The following is an 18,447-nucleotide window of genomic DNA, read 5'->3' as shown; positions in this document are numbered from 1 at the left end:
GGAGTGGAGTTTCTTGGGTAATCAAAATAGGTTCTACCTGTTTCACAAAACGTATTGATTTAGGGCCTGATCCAAACCCACTGAAGTCGTTGGAAGGCTCCCACCGATTTAAAATTATGGGCAGTGGATCTGGCCCCATTTGAGCACTTTGTAAGGACTCAGGAAAAAGAATCCCATTCAAAATAGTTAGATAACTAAAGAAAGGCATGTGGTACTATTTTCCATATTATTCCTTACTGTCTCAGCACTGTGTGGAAGAAAGTGTTCATGCTCTTTATCCCACAGGGATTGGAAGGAATCCTATGAAATGATTATTTGCCACATGAGAAGAACAGAAAGCATTTGTACAGGCTTAGGGGAGTGGGGAAAGATGGTGCTGTTTTATGTATGAAATGTTCCACGCGCTAAAGGAAGAGAGCTGGGTCATGTAAATAAGCAGTGACCCCCCAGGCTCTCTGGATTCTCTACTAAAAGGGGACCTGACCCTGCAAACCCTTGCTTTCCTCAGTAGTATTAGAGCCCAATCCTGCAATTGTTTAAGCTAATGAGTCAGTTTACGCAGGTGACAAGTCTGAGTAAAATACTTGCATGAATGAAGTTACTTCCCTGTTTTGTATTGTTTCAGGATTGGGCTCTTAAGGCAAGGAAACGGTACTGTGTGATTTAAGCACAACTTGCAACTGGATTTTTAGGATTTGGCCCAATGTCTCTTATTACTCAACAACTGTTTTGCTAGGCCACAGTGGTGGCCAGTGAGCTGCAAAGCTCAGACTGAAACAGCAGATGAGATTTACAGTTATACACTGAGTCTTGTAGAGACACAAATGCCCTAGAGAAGACTGGCATGATGGATACTGCTGCAATCAGAGTTCTGGGGAACTCAGCAATGTATCCAGTTGTCCAATTGTATGATGTCACTTTAATAGGGAGAGGCTTTAAAATAAGTCAGTTCAGGGACAGTGTTTCTGATTCAAGGAGGATTATGGCCTATGAACTATGGGAGGAATGCCGTACTTCTGCAGTTTTAAGGAGACAGTCTTTGGCTTCAAATGTTTGTGACCCAAACCAATTTATTATTCCTGCTTCTTGAATATTTGTATTTGTTCTTTTTTTTGTTTTTTTTGGCCAGGGGAGGAAGGGTCGCAGATGGATGGTACTGTAGCCAGACATTTTACCTGCAGGGGCATCCACCAATTAACCACTTGTGAAAGGGACCCAAGGGTAATGTCACAGGTGACAGATAACCAGGAGACCTCAGATCAGTCTGTGACAAACATAACAATAATCTCGTGCGTCTCAAGGGCTAAAAGCTCAGTGGAAGCGGAGTCTCTCCTTTATAGTGCCGATTTAAAGGGGAAGCAAGCTGAAGCTTGTTCATGGTATGGGAGAGGTACCAAGCGGTGACTCTCTGATCCCAGGTGATAAACTCCTCCCAGCAAAGTACCGACTCGGAGACTACAACGCAGAGCTGCGGAGGAGGAAGAAATAGACGGGGTCCCCGGGATGTGGGAGCTCACTACACTCAAACTTTCCCAAGCCTGGCCTGAGGGCTCTCTGCTCGCTACAGTGATATTTCGTCCCCTTCAAAAGTTCCCTTGGGGAAGCTGTGGGAGGAAGATCCCCTAGGGGCCGTGGCGAAGACCAGGAGCAGGTCTTGTGTCTCGGTGGTGGGGGTGGCTGTTGGCTTTTCCTCCACCCCATTGCGCTCCCCCGGGGGCTCCCAAGTCAGCGCCCACCAGTTTGGGATTTATCTTTCCTAGGCGGACCTCTTCCCTTAACCTCCTTCTCCCCGCTTCATCCCTGCAGCATCTGCCTCAGCCTGGTCCTTGCACGGCTGAGCGAAGGGGCCGGGTAGAAATGCCGAGCAGCTCACCGAGATGAGGGTGCAGCTGCCCCTGGCGCTGGAGCAGGATGGAGGGAGGGGGAGACGCGCCCAGCGGCTGGGGTACACCGGGAGAAAGAGAATGAGGAGAGGAGCGGGTGCCCACACACACAGAGAGAGGCGGAGAGCAAGGACACACACACACACAGTTGCACCCAGAGTCAGGCACCCCATGCCCAGTGCCTGAGACAAAGTGACAGAGCAGGGGGCACAGACACCGTGTGAGAAGCAGGCACCGGGGCTGAGATGCACATGAGAGAAAGACAGAGGGGCCGAGAGAAGACCGGCCCCCGCCCACGCTGACCGAGAGCGGGACGCAGATACACACACACACACACACACACACACACACACACACTGATCTCACACAGATAGGGTGATCTTACACACGCAGCCAAGGTCATGATCACACACAAGAGACAGGCTGATCGCACACACGGCAATCACACACACACAGCGATCACACACACACAGAGCGATCTCTCTCTTACAGGGTGATCACACACACACACGATCATACACACCTCTCCAGGGACAGGGAGAACGCCAGGCTCCGCTCCGCGCGGAATCTGAGCACAGCAGCAGCAAACCCATCCTGGGTCTGGGCCTTTCTTCTCTCTCTTTTTCCATTTAGTCAAACAACACCTCCCCAAGCCCTGAAAAAATGCCTGCCTGTGAAGCGAGGAGAGGGCGCCGGGTCTATAAATAAGAAGTGAGTACTGGCACAATGGCATGTGTTTCTAGATCGCAGTCTGTCCGAACCCCTCCTGGCCTGACCCCCTTCCCTGAGCCCCCTGCTTCACCCTGCAACCCCTGCCGCACCCTCCTGCATCCCGACCCCTGCCGCACCCCACACCCTTCCTGGCCCGACCCCTGCTGCACTCCACACCCTCCTGCACCCCAACCCCTGCCCTGACCCCTGCTGCACCCCGACCTCCTGCCACACCCCGCACCCTCCTGGCCCGATCCCTGCCCTGAAACCCCTGCTGCACCCCGACCCCCTGCCCTGAGACCCGTGCCGCACCCTGCCTCCTCTGTCCTTACCCCCTTCCCTGAGCCCCCTGCTTCACCCTGCACCCCGCATCCCTCCTTCACCCCACACCCTGCCCTCAGCCCCCTGTCACACCCCTCCTGCACCCCCTGGGGACAGGGAGGGGGCAGAGTTGGGGGGGGATTTTGGTGAAGGGGTTGGAATGGGGGTGGGGCCGAAGGAGGCATGGGGGGGGGTGTCAGTAAATGCAGTCCTCAGGACAATGTACTAGTCCTCATGGTCATTTGAGTTTGAGACCCCTGATGCAGAACCGTTACTAGGTATTTTTGAGCCCCAGGCAAGAATATAAAATTGCGCCCTCCCCCAGGGCTGGCTCTTCTGCAGCAATTCGGCGGCAGGTCCCTCAGTCCCTCTCGGAGGGAAGGGCCTGCCGCCGAAGAATGAATGAAGTGGCGGCAGTAAAACCTGTGATTTTGGGGGGGTCAACTCATGATTTTTGACTGCTTGGGCTGGTAATGTTGCTTCCAAGATGGTCTTTGGTTCCAGTCTAGTTCCAATGCAGAGAGGGACTCACAGGTTAAGAGAGGAGGGAGGTGCTGGATATCAGCAGTGGCCACTAGGGATCAGCATGTGTCCTGAGAATGCTGGGAGTTCAGGTTTGCAGCCAGGATCAAGGGTGGCAGGTTTGTAGAAATTTTGGTGGTGCCCAGAACCCGCTCTGCCCAAACTCTGCCCACGGCTCTGGGAGGGAGTTTGGGTGAGGGAGGCGGTCTGGGGTGCAGGCCCTAGGCTGGGGCAGGGGAATGGGGTGCAGGCTCTGGAAGAGAGTTTGGGGGTGGGAGGGGTGCAGAGGGATGGGGTGCAGGTTCTGGGAGGGAGTTTGGGGATGGAAGGGGTGCAGAGGGACGGGGTGCAGGGGTGAGGACTGTGGCTGAAGGTGAGAGGTTTGGAGTGTGGGAGGGGCTCAGGGTGAGGGCTCCGTCTGGGGCTGGAAATGGGAGGGGCTCAGGGCTGGGGGAGAGGGGCAGCATGCAGGGGGATGAGGGCTCTGGTTGGGACTGGAGATGAAGGGTTTGTGGTGGGGGCAGAGGGTGCAGTGGAGGGTGAAAGCTCTGACTGGGGGTGTGGGCTCTGGGGTGGGGCAGGGCTGGGGCTGAGTTTGGGGTGCAGGCAGGCTGCTCCGGGACAGGGGCCAGAGAGGAGGACTTCCCCCAGCCCTTTCCCTGCTGGCAGCAGCAAGCTCTGGGGGAGGAGCCCCCCTTTCCTGCCCCCCCAGCAGCACATTCACCTCCACCACTGTCACTGCATTGGCTCCTAGGGACCCTCTCAGGTCCAGGAATCTCCCTCACTTCCCCTGTGGTGGGTGCCAGGAGGTGCTGCATGCGGCTCTGCCCCTGCTGTTGCCCCTGACTGTAACCTCACTGAGGGCGAGGGATGGGGCTACCTTCTTGCCCAGCATGGGGCAGGAGCAGTGACTGCGGGCGGAGGGAGAGGGGCTCTGTGCTGCTGGAGGGTCTCGTTGGAAAATGAAAAAGTCTGAGGTGGAAGGGCAGGCTCAGGGTCAGGAAATGGGGGGCGCTAGGACCCTGCGGCAGCAATTGCTGCAGGGAGGCAGCATGGAGCTGCTCTGTCCAGAAGGAGGGGGGTGGGAGGAAGTTGGGGCCGGGGGGCACTCATGGGAGGCGTGGGGGGGCAGCAGGTGGGGCCAGGGAGGGGGATCACCTGGGTTATAAATATCTCCGGGCCAGCGGCTTTTTTTTTTCTTTCTCCGCCAGTTTCTGCACCTGAGGCAAGTGCCTCACTCCCCTCGCCCGGGCACTGCCCTGAGGTGAAGTAGGGTGAAGAGCTGGCAGAGCTTTCTGAGCAACTTGTATTGTGGGGATGTTCCCCCCCCCCTTGAACTAGGCATTAGAGGAAGGAAAGAAAGGCGTAAGGAAAGGAACAGGCGCAGCTTCTCGCCTGTCTAGCCAAGACCAGCGGGCTTTGTAGGCACCATGCCAGGCAGCTGATCTCTAGGCAAGAGTCCCACTGAGGTAAGTAGGAGCCCAGCTGCAGGGTCAGCCCTGGTGGGGGTGGGGGGGGCAGATGTGCACAGTTAGAACAGACGCACCGCTCACTATCCGGCACCAGAACATTTCCACGCTGCCTTTCCCCCGCCCCACAGAACGCAGCCCTGGCTCGCTGAGCGATCTACCTTCCCATTGGCCACACTGGGTGACGTGTTGCTGCCGAACCTCCCTAATAAACAGCCCATTGGTCCATGGTGGCAGCAGGTTCGTGAGTGGCTGCGCTAATGGCCAATCAGCGCTATCCTGGGGGGGGTGTGGGTGTAAAAAACTGACCGTGCGGCGCCGGTTGGTGGAACCTGGGCGCTGGGGAAGGGAGCGGGGACCCGGCAGCCCCGGGCGCTCCGGTGAGTGTGGGGCGGGGCGAGGAGCCGGGCACCGCCTCCTGTCGGGGCGGGGGAGGGGTGAAGGAGCGGGCGCTGGTCCCCGCGCAGGCAGCGGGGCTGGGGGGCGCCTCGGCCCGGCCCTTCTCCTCCTGCCTGGGTCACGCAGTGTGGCTGCGGCCGCTCCCCGTGGGCACCGCCGGGTCTTTGGCCCGCTCTCCCCAGGCGCTCGGAGGTCACTGCCCCCCCCCCCGGTCTCTGGGCTACGGTTTAGGCTTCGTCCCTGGAAAGGTTTGTGTAAAACCAGCTCCTGCCCGGGGACAAGGGGCGGGGGGGGGCGGTGTTTGCCCAGCACCAGCTGTGTATAAATCAGCCTCCCTGAGCCCCCCCGCTGCAGCCCTGGCTTCAGCTGCGTGTGTGAGCCTGGCCTATAACGGGCCGCCCGTGCTCCCGGGCAGTGGGCGGCGCTGGCCAGTAGGAGCCGATTTGCGGCAGACACTCCACGGCAAGTGCCAGCAGGTCCCTCTTTCTCAGGCCCCCTCGTGTACACCCCTGCTTGAAAAGCTGTTTGTTTGTGTGCAGGTCGCTTTGTTTAGCATCTTCTGACTCCTGTTGCACTGTTTTTCTTGTGACTGCTGCCAACTGTTGTAAGAAAACTTCTTCTTTCTTTGCAGCAAGTGGTGAGCAATTTGGCCTGCTGATAGGATGTTACCTCTTTTTTCCTGCTGCCACCTTGGATGACTTGTCCAGAGTCTTTACAAGTTTGTATGATTAGGGTCAAGGTGCTGTTTATTAAATTGTTGAGGATTTCACTTCAGATCTTCATGGAAAGCCTTCCAGAATGTCTGGATGTTCTGGGATAAGACTCACTGGTAGAGCTGAGGACACAGCTAATCTAGGGCATGTCTTCGCTAGGGTTTTATAACACATGTAACCCCAGCCCTGATGCGTGGCCTAAGACTTCTCCCTGTTGCTTGCTTCTTGGAGTGGCTTCTCACCTCAAGGGTATGGGGCCTGTGAGCTCATCTGCCAGCCCCATAGGCAGCTTGGCTGTGGCTCCACCCCCAGCCTCTCTCCCCAGACCCTGGACCTGCTTCTGGCGCTAGACCCTGCCCTCCAGCAGCAGCCCTGGCCTTGGCCCCCTTACCCTGTATGCGTCACCTCTCCCTGCCACCCCTCCTCAACCAACAGAAAGGGCTACCTTTATATGGTTGTGCAAGCATTGGTGGGTCATCAAAAATGCTTCACCAATGTCAGTGTTGGCTGGTTAGGGAAGATACGTGATGCTTGCATTGTTAAGAACACAAGACTGTTGAAAGTTACAATCAGAGACTTTCTTGACTGGCAGATTACTATTGGCAATGTTGAAATGTGAGTAGCGATACTGGGAGGACCCAACCTACCCCTTGCGCCATTGGCTCATGAAGGCATCCACCTCAACAGCACCCAGGAAAGATTCAGCTACCAGCTCAGCATGTGCAGAATGACAGTTGGGTGCATAGGCGGCAGGTTTGTATAATTTTTGGTGGGGCCCAAAATGGTGGTGCCCCCCCGCTCCCGCCCTGTAAGCCGATATAAAATGAAGCTACAACGCGTCAGCGCCACAAGATTACAAGGGTCAATTAAAAGTGGAAAGTCAGAAGCAGCACTTGCCTACTTCAATATACAGTATTATATTTTGTTGCACCTGTTGTGATGAAGTGGGAATGTTCTTAATATTTTCTCTGAATACTGTGTGGGTGTCTCAGTTTCCCCTGCAAGATGCCAACTGAAGGTGTTGGGGACAAAGAGATCAGGTGGCCTCCTTGTCCGGAAGAGACACAGAGGCCAGAGGAGGGAGTGTCAGTTTGGAGCTGGCTGGGGAAATGGGGAGAGACTCAGAACTTGGTTCTGGGCTCCCCACCCTGCAAGATGGACCTGACAGAGGGGTTCTGTTTTCTGTACCAACAAGCTCTGTTTAAACTGTGTTCCCGTCATCTAATAACCTTCTGTTTTACTGTCTGGCTGAGAGTCACATCTGACTGTGGAATTGGGGTGCAGGGACCTCTGGCTGCCCCAGGACCCCGCCTGGGCGGACTCACTGCGGAAAGTGCATGGTGTGGAAGGGCATGCTGAATGCTCTGAGGTCAGACCCAGGAAGGTGTAAGCTTCTTGCCCTGGAGACAGTCTGCTCAGAGAGGAGGCTCCCCCAGAGTCCTGACTGGCTTTGAAGGAGTGGTTCCAGAGCATCCCAGCATCCCCTTCCACCCCATGCACTTCCCAGAAGTCCGCAAAGGCACTAACACTCCCTCCTCTGGCCTTTGTCAAGAAGGCTAACAGCATTTTGGGCTGTATAAGTAGGGGCATTGCCAGCAGATCGAGGGACATGATCATTCTCCTCTATTCAACATTGTTGAGGCCTCATCTAGAGTACTACGTGCAGTTTTGGGCCCCACATTGCAAGAAGGATGTGGAAAAATTGGAAAATCCAGTGGAGGGCAACAAAAATGATTAGGGGGCTGGAGCACATGACTTCTGAGGAGAGGCTGAGGGAACTGGGATGGTTTAGTCTGCAGAAGAGAAGCATGAGGGAGGATTTGATAGCTGCTTTCAACTACCTGATAGGGGGTTACAAAGAGGATGGATCTAGACTGTTCTCAGTGGTAGCAGAGGACAGAACAAGGAGTAATGGTCTCAAGTTGCAGTGGGGGAGGTTTAGGTTGGATATTAAGAAAAACTTTTTCACTAGGAGGGTGGTGAAACACTGGAATGGGTTACCTAGGGAGGTGGTGGAATCTCCTTCCTTAGAGGTTTTTAAGGCCCGGCTTGACAAAGCCGTGGCTGGGATGATTTAGTTGGGAATTGGTCCTGCTTTGAGCATGAGGTTGGACTAGATGACCTCCTGAGGCCCCTTCCAACCCTGATATTCTATGATACTCTAAACTGACCACCAAATTTAAGTTGCGTGTTTTTCCCGTCAGGTGAGGACTCTGGGGCAGGGCTGGGGATAAGGAACTTGGGGTGCAGACAGGCTGCCCCAGGGCTAGGGCCAAAGAGGACTCCTCCACCCTCCCTGGCAGCAGCAAGCTCCAGGGGAGGGACCCCTCCTCTCCCCCGCAGTTCGCTGCACATGCTCCTAGGTCCCTCTCAGGTCCAGAAAGCCCACTCGCCTCCCCTATGGTGGGTACCGAGGGGGGAGGTTGCCATCACGTGTGGCCTCTCCTGCTGCCACTGGGGATGGGGCTGCCCCTTGCCCAGCATGGTGCAGGAGTGGGGACTGCAGGGTGGTAGCTGGGGAGGGGCACAGTATCACAAAATTCACCTAAGCCCCAGCTGCACAGGTCTAGGAAGCTCCCCTCCCCATTGGTGTAGCCAGGTTCTAACGTCAGGGGGAGCAAACACGTAAAAAAAGATGCCAGCCAACATATCCAATTACTAATCAGGTAGTTCTATAACAGGCTGCCCTGGACCCCATCACCCCCTGAAGCACAAGGTAGGGGTAGGCACCATCATGTTGTGCAACAAACACTTGACAAAATTACTGGACTTAGTGATGGACAATGCGGGCAGGTGGGTATTATGTCATTCAATCATTCAACCCATAAAATTGCACACATTTTGCCTCAGTGAAATTAAATATCCAGAGAATTACTGGGCCTGTGATGATGACCAGGGCTTGCTCACCTGTGGCTCCCGCTCCCTGTGCTGTGGAGGCACAGCCAGGCAGGTCTGCATCTGTAAGCAGGCACCCTGCCTCAGGTGCAGCTCCCGTGGGCCCTGATAGCCAATAGACTGGGAGCCTCCCGGCCAATGGAATGGGCTGGGCTGGGCTGGGCTGGGGGGCGGAAGGCAAAGGGGGAGATTGTAGGGAGCTTTGGAGGAGGGGAGGCAGTGGGGGAGGGGAGTGGGCTGGCACAAAGGGGAGGGCTCTCTGGAGAGGAGTGACGGGGTCATTGGGAGTCTCTCGAGGGGGCAGAGGGTTGTGTGGGTATCTGTGGGGCAGGGGGCTGTGATGGGCAGAGCCAGCTGCAACCTGGGTCTGCTCTGCGGGGGGTGTTGCTATAGTCCCCTCAGGAAGCTCCCCCCCATCCTGTGTATTTTATACCAGCCCCGGGGTGCCCATTGCTGCTCCTTTCCCCGCCCACGGCTCCATCTGTCTGTCCCCACAACCTCCCAGCTGTGTCCGTCTGTCTGTCCTCACTACCCCCCTGGCTGTGTCCTTGTGTCTGTCTGTGCCACAACCCCCTGGCTGTGTCCTTGTGTCTGTCTGTCCCACCACCCCCCAGCTGTGTCTGGCTGGCTGTCCCCACCACCCCCCAGCTGTGTCTGTCTGTCCCCACCACCCCCCAGCTGTGTCTGTCTGTCCCCACCACCCCCTGGCTGTGTCCTTGTGTCTGTCTGTCCCACAACCTCCCGGCTGTGTCTGTCTGGCTGCCCCCACCACCCCCGGCTGTGTGTGTCTGTGCCACAACCCCCCTGGCTGTGTCCTTATGTCTGTCTGTCCCACAACCCCTGGCTGTGTCTGTCTGTCTGTCCCCCCCCCGCTGTGTCTGTCTGTCCCACAACCCCTGGCTGTGTCCTTGTGTCTGTCTGTCCCCACCACCCCCGGCTGTGTCTGTTTGTCCCCACCAACGCCCCCCCACCCCGGCTGTGTCTGTCTGTCCCCACCAACGCCCCCGGCTGTGTCTTTGTGTCTGTCTGTCCCCACCACCCCGGCTGTGTGTGTGTCTGTCCCACAACCCCTGGCTGTGTCTAGCTGGCTGTCCCCACCACCCCGACTGTGTCTGTCTGTCCCCACCAACGCCCCCAGCTATGTCTTTGTGTCTGTCTGTCCCCACCACCCCGGCTGTGTGTGTCTGTCCCACAACCCCAGCTGTGTACGTGTGTCTGGCTGCCCCCACCACCCCCGGCTGTGTCTGTCTGTCCCCCCCCCCCCCGCTGTGTGTGTCTGTCCCACAACCCCCTGGCTGTGTCCTTGTGTCTGTCTGTCCCACAACCCCCTGGCTGTGTCTGGCTGGCTGCCCCCGCCACCCGCGGCTGTGTCTGTCTGTCCCACAACTCCCTGGCTGTGTCTGTTTGTCCCCACCAATCCCCCCTCCCCGGCTGTGTCTCTGTGTCTGGCTGCCCCCACAGCTCACCGGCTGAGTCTGTCTGATAGGGACAGACGCTGCTGCTGCTCGGCTCAGGGCTCAGACGCTGCCGGTGGCTCGCTCCCTTCCCTGCTGTGGAGGCGTGGCCAGGCAGCTCCGGCACCGCCCCCGGCAGCTCCCATTGGCTGGGGTTCCCGGCCAATGGGCTGTGAGCCCAGTCGCTGCTGGGGCCTCTGCCGGGAGCTGCTGCTGCAGTGAGAGCGCCTGGCATTGCAACGCAGGGACCCCCCCAAAGCACAGGGCCTGGGGCCCAAACATTGCTGGAGCTGGGCGCACCTTTAGGATTATTGGTGGGGCCTGGGCTCCACGGGCCCATAGAACTCGCCGCCCATGCCCCCAGAGTCCTGACTGGCTTTGTATGGAGTTGTTCCAAAGCATCCCAGCATCCCCTTCCACACCATGCGCTTCCCGGAAGTCTGCACAGGCACTGACACTCCCTCCTCTGGCCTTTGTCTCTTTTCCAGGCATTAGGAGGCCACCTGATCTCTTTGTTCTCCAACACCTTCAGTTGGCACCTTGCAGGAGAGTGGCCCAGGCCATCAGTTGCCTGGAGGCAGGGTTGCAGCCATTCTCTGTGAAGACGGCATCACACTGGCCCTCTAGGGCTTTACAACAATCACACCCCCTTATCCCACCATCTAGAGCCTTAAGAAATGCATTGGGGAAACTGAGGCACACAGACAGTATTCAGAGAAAACACCTGTATATGACCAGTTACATACTTTGAAGGGTGTAAAATAATCAAATATTGTGCTAAATACAATGATACTCCAAACTGACCACCAAATTTAAGTTGCATGTTTTTCCCCTCAGGTGAGGGTTCTGGGGTGGGGCTGGGGATGAGGGGTTCACAGTGCAGGAGCGTGCTCGGTGCTGGGGGTGCAGGCTTTGGGGTGAGGCAGGGCTGAGGATGAGGAACTTGGGGTGCAGACAGGCTGCCCCAGGGCTAGGGCCAGAGAGGACTCCCCATCACCACCACTGGCAGCAGCAAGCTCCAGGGGAGGGACCCCTCCTGCCCCCCACGGCACACACACTCTGCACATGCTCCTAGGGCCCCTCTCAGGTCCAGAAAGCTCACTCCCCTCCCCTATGATGGGTACTGGGCGGGCGGGGGGCATAGGTGGCCTTCCATGTTGCTGCCCCTCACCATAACTTCACTGTGGATGGGGCTGCCCCTTGCCCAGCATGGGGCAGAAGTGGGGTAGGCAGGGTGGTGGCTGGCTATGGGACGGGGGAGCAAGGTGTCATAAAATTCACCTAAGCCCTAGCTGCTCAGGTCTAGGAAGCCTCCGTCTCCCATCCCTCCTGTGGCGGGTGGGTTGGTGGGTGCTGGGGGAGGGGGCATTGCCTTCACATGTGGCTTCCTGCCTCCCCTGTGCAGCCTGCTGTGCCTCACTGGGGGTAGGAGTAGGGGCTGGGACTGGGGCTGGGGCAGGGGGGGAATCATAGGGTCAAACACTCAAACATAATAAAAAATCATAGGGTCAAACACTCACGGAAGCCCCAACAGCTGCTAAGGTGAGTGATGTGTGTCTCCTGGCCCGTTTGTGTCTCCTCCAGGTAGGGGCAGGAGAGGAGAGGGGAGGGGAGGCCCCCTCACCTCCCCTCCCCCTCCTGAGTGCTTCAGCAGCAGTTAGCATTCCTCTTATGCTAATGCTGCAGCCCTTAGGCTACGGCAGCAGCAGCAAAGGAGAGAGAGACGCGCTGTGCGCTCTCTTTACATTCAGGCAGGGAAGCTACGGGGAGGGGGAAAAAATCTAGCTCCAAATATTGGTGGAGCAGAGCCCCTGATTATGAATATTCCTGGGGCTTTAGCTCCAAGAGCCCATATAAGTTGGCGCCCATGAACACACATACATCCTAACTAATTATGTTCTATAACAAAATATTCAGGTAAAATTTTCATTCAAAATAATTGAAATTCAGTTTTGCCGGCTGGTGAATCGGGGGCTTGAGGGATTTAGTAGTAAGTGCTCAGAGTTGGAAATGCTTACCAGTGTTGGGGACTCTGGTACCCCAAACGGCAAAGTTCGTTGTCTGACCGCGAGAGACAGGCAACACCAGCAAAGTTCAAATATAATGCTCTTTATTGAAGAGTGCACACGACAATAGAGAGCGAGCTCATCTCCAAAGAGAACCAGCTAACCTCTTTACAAAATAACCTAGGTTTATATAGACAGTTCCGTCGCATCATCATAATTGCAATTACCTAGTTAAGTAGTCACTCCCCTTCTTTTGAAACTAGAAACTGTTACCATACATTCATTTTTATGTTCTACAAGATTAAATGTTTTACATGATTTATGATACTTTAACAATCACTAATCAATCTAAAATGTAATTGTTAGGAATAGACATAGAACAGAAACAGGGAGTACTGCACAGGGAGTTTGGAAGTTTGGAAACTTGGCTTCTTATGAGTTCTTTAAACGAATTGTTTCTACCTCAGTACGTTTGGTACCATGCTAGGAATACAGTCCCTTTCTTATCTCATGGTTGCTTAACTTTGTGAGAGACAGACCTGTAACTCCCTGGGACTTTCCACTTATGAATTACCCATAAACCTCTGTTAGGGTGTTAGCCTGACTTTGTTCAGGTTGACACAACTGGCTTTGGGTTACATTTTATTTAGGCCTAATACCAGTGACAAGGTACCATCACACAATTTGCTTGAGTTTAGGGTTGTGAAATTCAGACTCTACAATATAAAACAAAAACACTCAGATTTCATGGACACCAAAAGAAGGTACTGCCAAAAACTTGCATTTGGCTACCTAGCTGGAGTTGGAGATCCCCAGTCCTTGTTCTCATTTGAAAGCTGAGATTTCAGATGCTTTTGGAAGAGGCAAAGCACTCTGGCTATGGTGTTCCTTGAGAAAGTGGCTGCTACAGTTATGTAGGAGTTAAAGTGGAGAGAAGCAAGATGTGACTTTAGGCTGAGATTTTCAAATGTGTGGTGAGTCCCATTAGCAAGAAGTTAGGTGTCCAACTCCCACTGATTTTTCTTTTGAAGCTCCTTTGAACCTTAATGCCTGATTTTTAATTCACGCTACAAATGAATGTTAATGCCAGGGAGCGACGGAAAAATTCTTCATTCAGGAGATATTACAATATACATTTGTACCCCTGGTATTGGTCCCTCAGTCTAGTGGTTGCAATTTCATTGTGGCACTGAGTTCCAGATCTCAGTTTTCAGTCTCTGAACGGTTCGGTTTTAGAAGAACTCCTGTTGAGTTGTTGTCTTAATATATCACTAGAGATTAATGAGGGCTGTTGCTTTTATCACCCTTGTCTAATATTAGGCATAAGAAATGGAAAGGGAAAGATTATGTATGAAATGAGGCAGATTATTAGCAAATATTCACTGTCAATTTGTAGGTTTTAAGTTTGAAGAACTCCAAGAACAATACAATAAAGAAGTTGAAGAAAGAAAAAAGCTGAGAAATATCCAGATTAAAGTATGGGGCTAGAGTATCTCAGCATTAGAATCTCATTTAATGTGTGACATGGAGAAAGGTGCAGTTCTTCAAAATTAGCCATATGATTTTTCAGGGAAAGTGGTAACATTAAATGTGCTCATTGTTCATACCATTGAGATTAAAGTGTAGATTTAAGAAGAGTAAGCAGGGGGTATGGTTAATTTCCTGACAGCATTTTTGAAAAGTTAGTACTAATTAGAATACACAAAAAGGACTTTTTAAACATATTGTTTTCATGTAAATAATCACACGACTGAGAATTTCTCAATACTTAGTTATCACGAGGGATAGAATTTATATGGAATGTATATGTTTTTGCATTTAAAATCTGAAAATGATCTCTTATGTTTTCTGTTTTAAAAGCAAAACAAACAAAAAACCTAACCTACTCAACTTGGGCACAGTTGTTTTACCACCTTAAGAATATTTATACTACTTCAACATGCTTACATCCTTTTTTTAGGAAACGTGTACTGAAAACCTACAAACAAAATTAATGAAATACGTGTACAATCACTTTCTAGTAAATTTAGAAGTTGATTTACACGATAAACTCAGTGTAAATATCCAGGAATATTCCCATTACTGTTTTTCAGTAGGTGCTTCCTTTGTAGCACTTTTAAAGACTGATAGCGCTCTGTAGCGAGGCGAAGACTCACCGCTGTGGCACCTCCTGCTGTTCGTCTCTTTCCAGCCTTTGGAGCGCTCTCTGCCGGCGGATGTCTCGCCAGCCTCAGGCCCCATGTCCCTCCCAGACCCCGGTGCCCTTTTCCTCAGGGTTCTGCCCCAGCAATACCCCCACTCTCTCTGGGTCTCCCCTCCCAGGGGAGCTCCCAACCCTCTAAAACCACCTTGCCTCAGTGGCTACTGCCAGTCATCCTCTTGCCCCCACTCACTGGGGCAGACCGCGGTCTGTAATGGCCACTCATCATTGGCCAGGGGTTAGGACCAGCTGCCTCTGCCTATTCCTGGGCTGCCCTCTGCAGCACCAGTACCTCCATAGACCTCCATCAAGACCCGCAGCCTGGGGAGTTGCAAGGCTAGAGCTCCCCTTGCCCTTTCCCCCAGCTCTGCTCTGCTTCGGGTACCTTGCTTGCAGACAGCTCACCCCTCTCCCTCCAGGGCTGAAGAGAGAGTCCTTCAGGTGCTGGCTCACAGGCCTCTTATCAGGGCCAGCTGGGCCCTGATTGGGTTGGCCACAGCTGTGGCTGCTTCCTCAATCAGCTTCGCTTGGCTGTTTTGAAGCCCTGCTTTACTGGAGGGGGGAAGCTGCTCCACTACTGATGTCAGGGATTACATTCTTGTGAATTTTGGGGAGCAGTATTGGGGCCCTTAGTGCTTTAGTCAAAAACCCCATTCAAATGTTAGACATATTGGAAAACCAAGTTCAGTAAGTACCAATAGCAGCTTTTTTGTATTTTTAGAACAGAATGGTCTGATCCAGTAGGGCCAATGGTCCATCTAGCCCATTATCCTGGCTTCTGGATGGTGGCAGATGCTTCAGAGGGAATGAACAGAACAGGGCAATTTATTGAGTGATCCCTCCCCTGTCATCCAGTCCCGGCTTCTGGCAGTCAGAGGTTTAGGGAAAGAAAAATATCTGATATTAGAGCCAAAGCATGTTTTTTGAGTCCAGGGATTTTGTAAAAGTAAGTGCAAATAAATGAGTGTCTCTCTCTTGTGTGTGGAATGATTTACATGTAGAATTCTTGCTAATGGGATCACCACACATTTGGAGATGACTAGAGCCCACAGTCTAAAATGTAGCTATATTTGTCCACAGAACACAAATGAGGATCCGTTCTAATGCACAGTAAGTCTAGAACGAAATACAAAAATGAATATTATGCCTGTCAACAGCTAGCTTGACAAAACCGATCTGATCGTGAGGAATGTGCAGGGAAGGTACCTCAATGTTAACTGATAGGATGCCTCTCTTAAAAACAAAACAAAAACTTGATATACTATATATAAGTATCCAAATGTCATACTTCTTTACATTTAGATGCTTGCCATATTAGATATATCTGAACTTCTGATAGTACTCCCAACCCTCTTCAGCTGCCTGTGATGTTAATCAGCAAAGTATTCCAGTCAGTTGACTGCTGGGGGTATAAAAGCAGACTGGTGTAAATCATATAGTACTTTGTGCTGATGGACGATCTGTGTCGCGGACTCTGTTATCCAAAATTGCAACTGACAGCTTGACCAATTGCCCTATCTTATTTCCATCATACAGAAGTGAATTAATTCTCTTATGAATTGTCAGCTATGTAAAGGTAGATATGCTTTCCCCCACTCTTTTTAAATAGAAAATAAATCATTCTCATCCTCAAAGTACTAAGAGTCACAGAAAGATTGCTCGGCATCAGGCTTCTTCATCAGTGTTCTCGTGGCAACAAGAAAAGACACACAGCTGTCCTTCATCCAGCAGTCAAGAAACCCTTTAAAGAGAGGTTTTTACTTCATCCCATTTTCCATGGGGATAGGAGGCAATTCCTAGTCACAGTGGCTTAAGATCAAAGAAGACAGATTTCAACAACAAGTTCCCTGAAAATGGTGGTAATTCTTCCGTCATCGAGCAGTTAAAAACACAGAACCAAGGTATCTTGCAAGTGTAGTTATGACTTTAAATCTACTTTGTAAATAAGAACATCTTATTTTTTTTAAAGAGAATTAAAACCCTCTGTGTTTAAGGACTTCATTGAAGACTGTTTTATATATAAAAGGGGAGTAAAATACCTACTCAACGTGTAAGACTTTTGGAGATCTCTGGGTAAAAAACCCTATATACATGTTTATTAATTATTTTCTTGGTTTATAAAGTTTTTCCAGTATGAAAAAATTCTTTGGCAGGTTCTGTAGAGTAATCTGTTCTATCAAGAAGTCATTTTTCAGGAGATCCTTGCCTGCTTAAACTAGAACCATAGTAGAATGAGCATCTGGAGCTTCTTCAACTGAGAAGTCTTCTGAGCTTAAGCTCTCTAGTGTAGCCACTCTAAGCCGATGGGATAGAGGTCTAGAGGTCTCCCGTTGGCTTAATTCATCCGGGCCCCGCAAGCGGTGGCAGCTATGTCTCCTGTCGACACAGTGCTGTCCACACCGACGCTTAACTCTGTGTAAGTTATGTCGCTCAGGTGGGTGACTAATTTCACACAACTGAGCAACAAACCTTATGTCGACTTAAGCTGTAGTGTAGCCCTAGTGTCAGTGCAGCTGTGCAGGATACCCACTTGGAAGTCTTTGTAAACATTTAATAAACACTATAGGAAGAACCTTATCTTCAGCAGATAAGGTGACAGGTGACTTAAGGCCATTTCATGTCTTCTGCTCTGCCATTCTGTCTTTGGTCTTCAGATTTTCTGTCAGTAAATTTTGTTACCTTGTTGGAAGTGTTTGGGACAGTGTCTGTATCCTCCATTTTTTTTTCAGTGAATGGATGGGTCTCCTTTCTTAGATTTCTGCTTTAATCCAATTAAGCCAAAATCATTGGCAAGTGGTCTTTGAAAAGATCATTTTTTAAATGGTAATGCTGTTCTGCAGGACAGTTATCTCAATTCAAACACTCACCCTTTGCTTACTGTTAGTTTAAAAGGGAAGAGTTTTCATTCAAGGCTTAGTTTATGTGCACGGTCACATTGTAAAGTTAATTGCAAACCTAAGATGAAGTTTCAGCTTTGGAAGCCTGAAGGGTTGGTTGGTTGGTTTGTTTGTTTGTTTGTTAGTTTGTCTGGGTTTTTTTGGGGGGTGTTGGGGGGGGAGGAAGGGGATGGGGCAGGGAGAAGGGTCAGTGACCGAAAAAAGGAAAATTCTCAACTGCCATTGGCTGCCATCTGTTTGTTCGCAGATAGAGTACCAGTGGAATAGGTCCTCATAAAAGAATGATCAGATCATTCATTTCACATGCTAATAATCTGAAATTGATGACTACTGTTCTTCATGTGCAAAATTCCATTGAAGTCTGTGGAAAAGAAACTATAGATTCTGAGCCTCCCCAAACACACACACGTGTATCATGAAAAAAACAGTTTTGATTTTTAGATAAGTGGTTTTAGTGATGTGAAAAAAAGACCCTATATGATATTTACAAAAGGCCCCTTCCAAAAAGGGAGACATGCATTGAATAAGTTAAATGAACACTATTGGGTTAAATTTGGCCCCAAATATAGGTTTCTAATAGCTTTTCTTCAGAAGCAGCTTTTTCAAAACTTAAGACCAAATAGAAATGTTTTAATAATGTTTTAGAAAATTCCAGTGGAGGTAGTTCTTATAAACAAAGAGCAGTGATTCTCAAGCTTTGGTACTGGTGACCCCTTTCACATAGCAAGTCCCCCACCCCCATATAAATTAAAAACACTTTAAAATATATTTAACACCATTATAAATGCTGGAGGCAAAGCAGGGTTTATGTGAAGGCTGACAGCTTGAGACTCCCCACATCATAGCCTCACGACCCCTAAGGGGTTGCAACCCCAGTTTGAGAACCCTGACAAAGAACCTCTGCAAAATTTGTGGCCTAAACACTGCAGTGTTGTGCCAATGCATAAGAATCAGAAAATGAAGCTAGTAAAAAACAA

The 18,447-nt window shown here is 51.4% G+C and overlaps 1 long non-coding RNA gene across 7 annotated transcripts in view; it reads left to right on the top strand.

The window, feature by feature from the left end:
* Nucleotides 1-5,184: 5,184 nt before the first annotated feature.
* LOC120401086 overlaps nucleotides 5,185-18,447 on the top strand; it is a 21,889-nt gene continuing 8,626 nt past the window's right edge. Inside the window, exons 1-3 of one of the 7 annotated variants that reach the window (XR_005596286.1) lie at nucleotides 5,185-5,286; nucleotides 5,937-6,023; nucleotides 6,611-6,771. This is a non-coding gene — a long non-coding RNA (uncharacterized LOC120401086). Of the gene's footprint in view, nucleotides 5,287-5,936; nucleotides 6,772-8,699; nucleotides 8,747-10,855; nucleotides 10,917-13,769; nucleotides 14,726-16,182; nucleotides 16,615-18,447 lie in introns of those variants that run through there. The other 6 variants (XR_005596290.1, XR_005596287.1, XR_005596291.1 and 3 more) reach the window with 6 other exon arrangements.

This window comes from Mauremys reevesii, linkage group 3 (assembly GCF_016161935.1).
Source record: "Mauremys reevesii isolate NIE-2019 linkage group 3, ASM1616193v1, whole genome shotgun sequence".
NCBI classification, from domain to species: Eukaryota; Metazoa; Chordata; order Testudines; family Geoemydidae; genus Mauremys; species Mauremys reevesii.
This window is presented reverse-complemented; position numbering and strand designations above follow the sequence as displayed.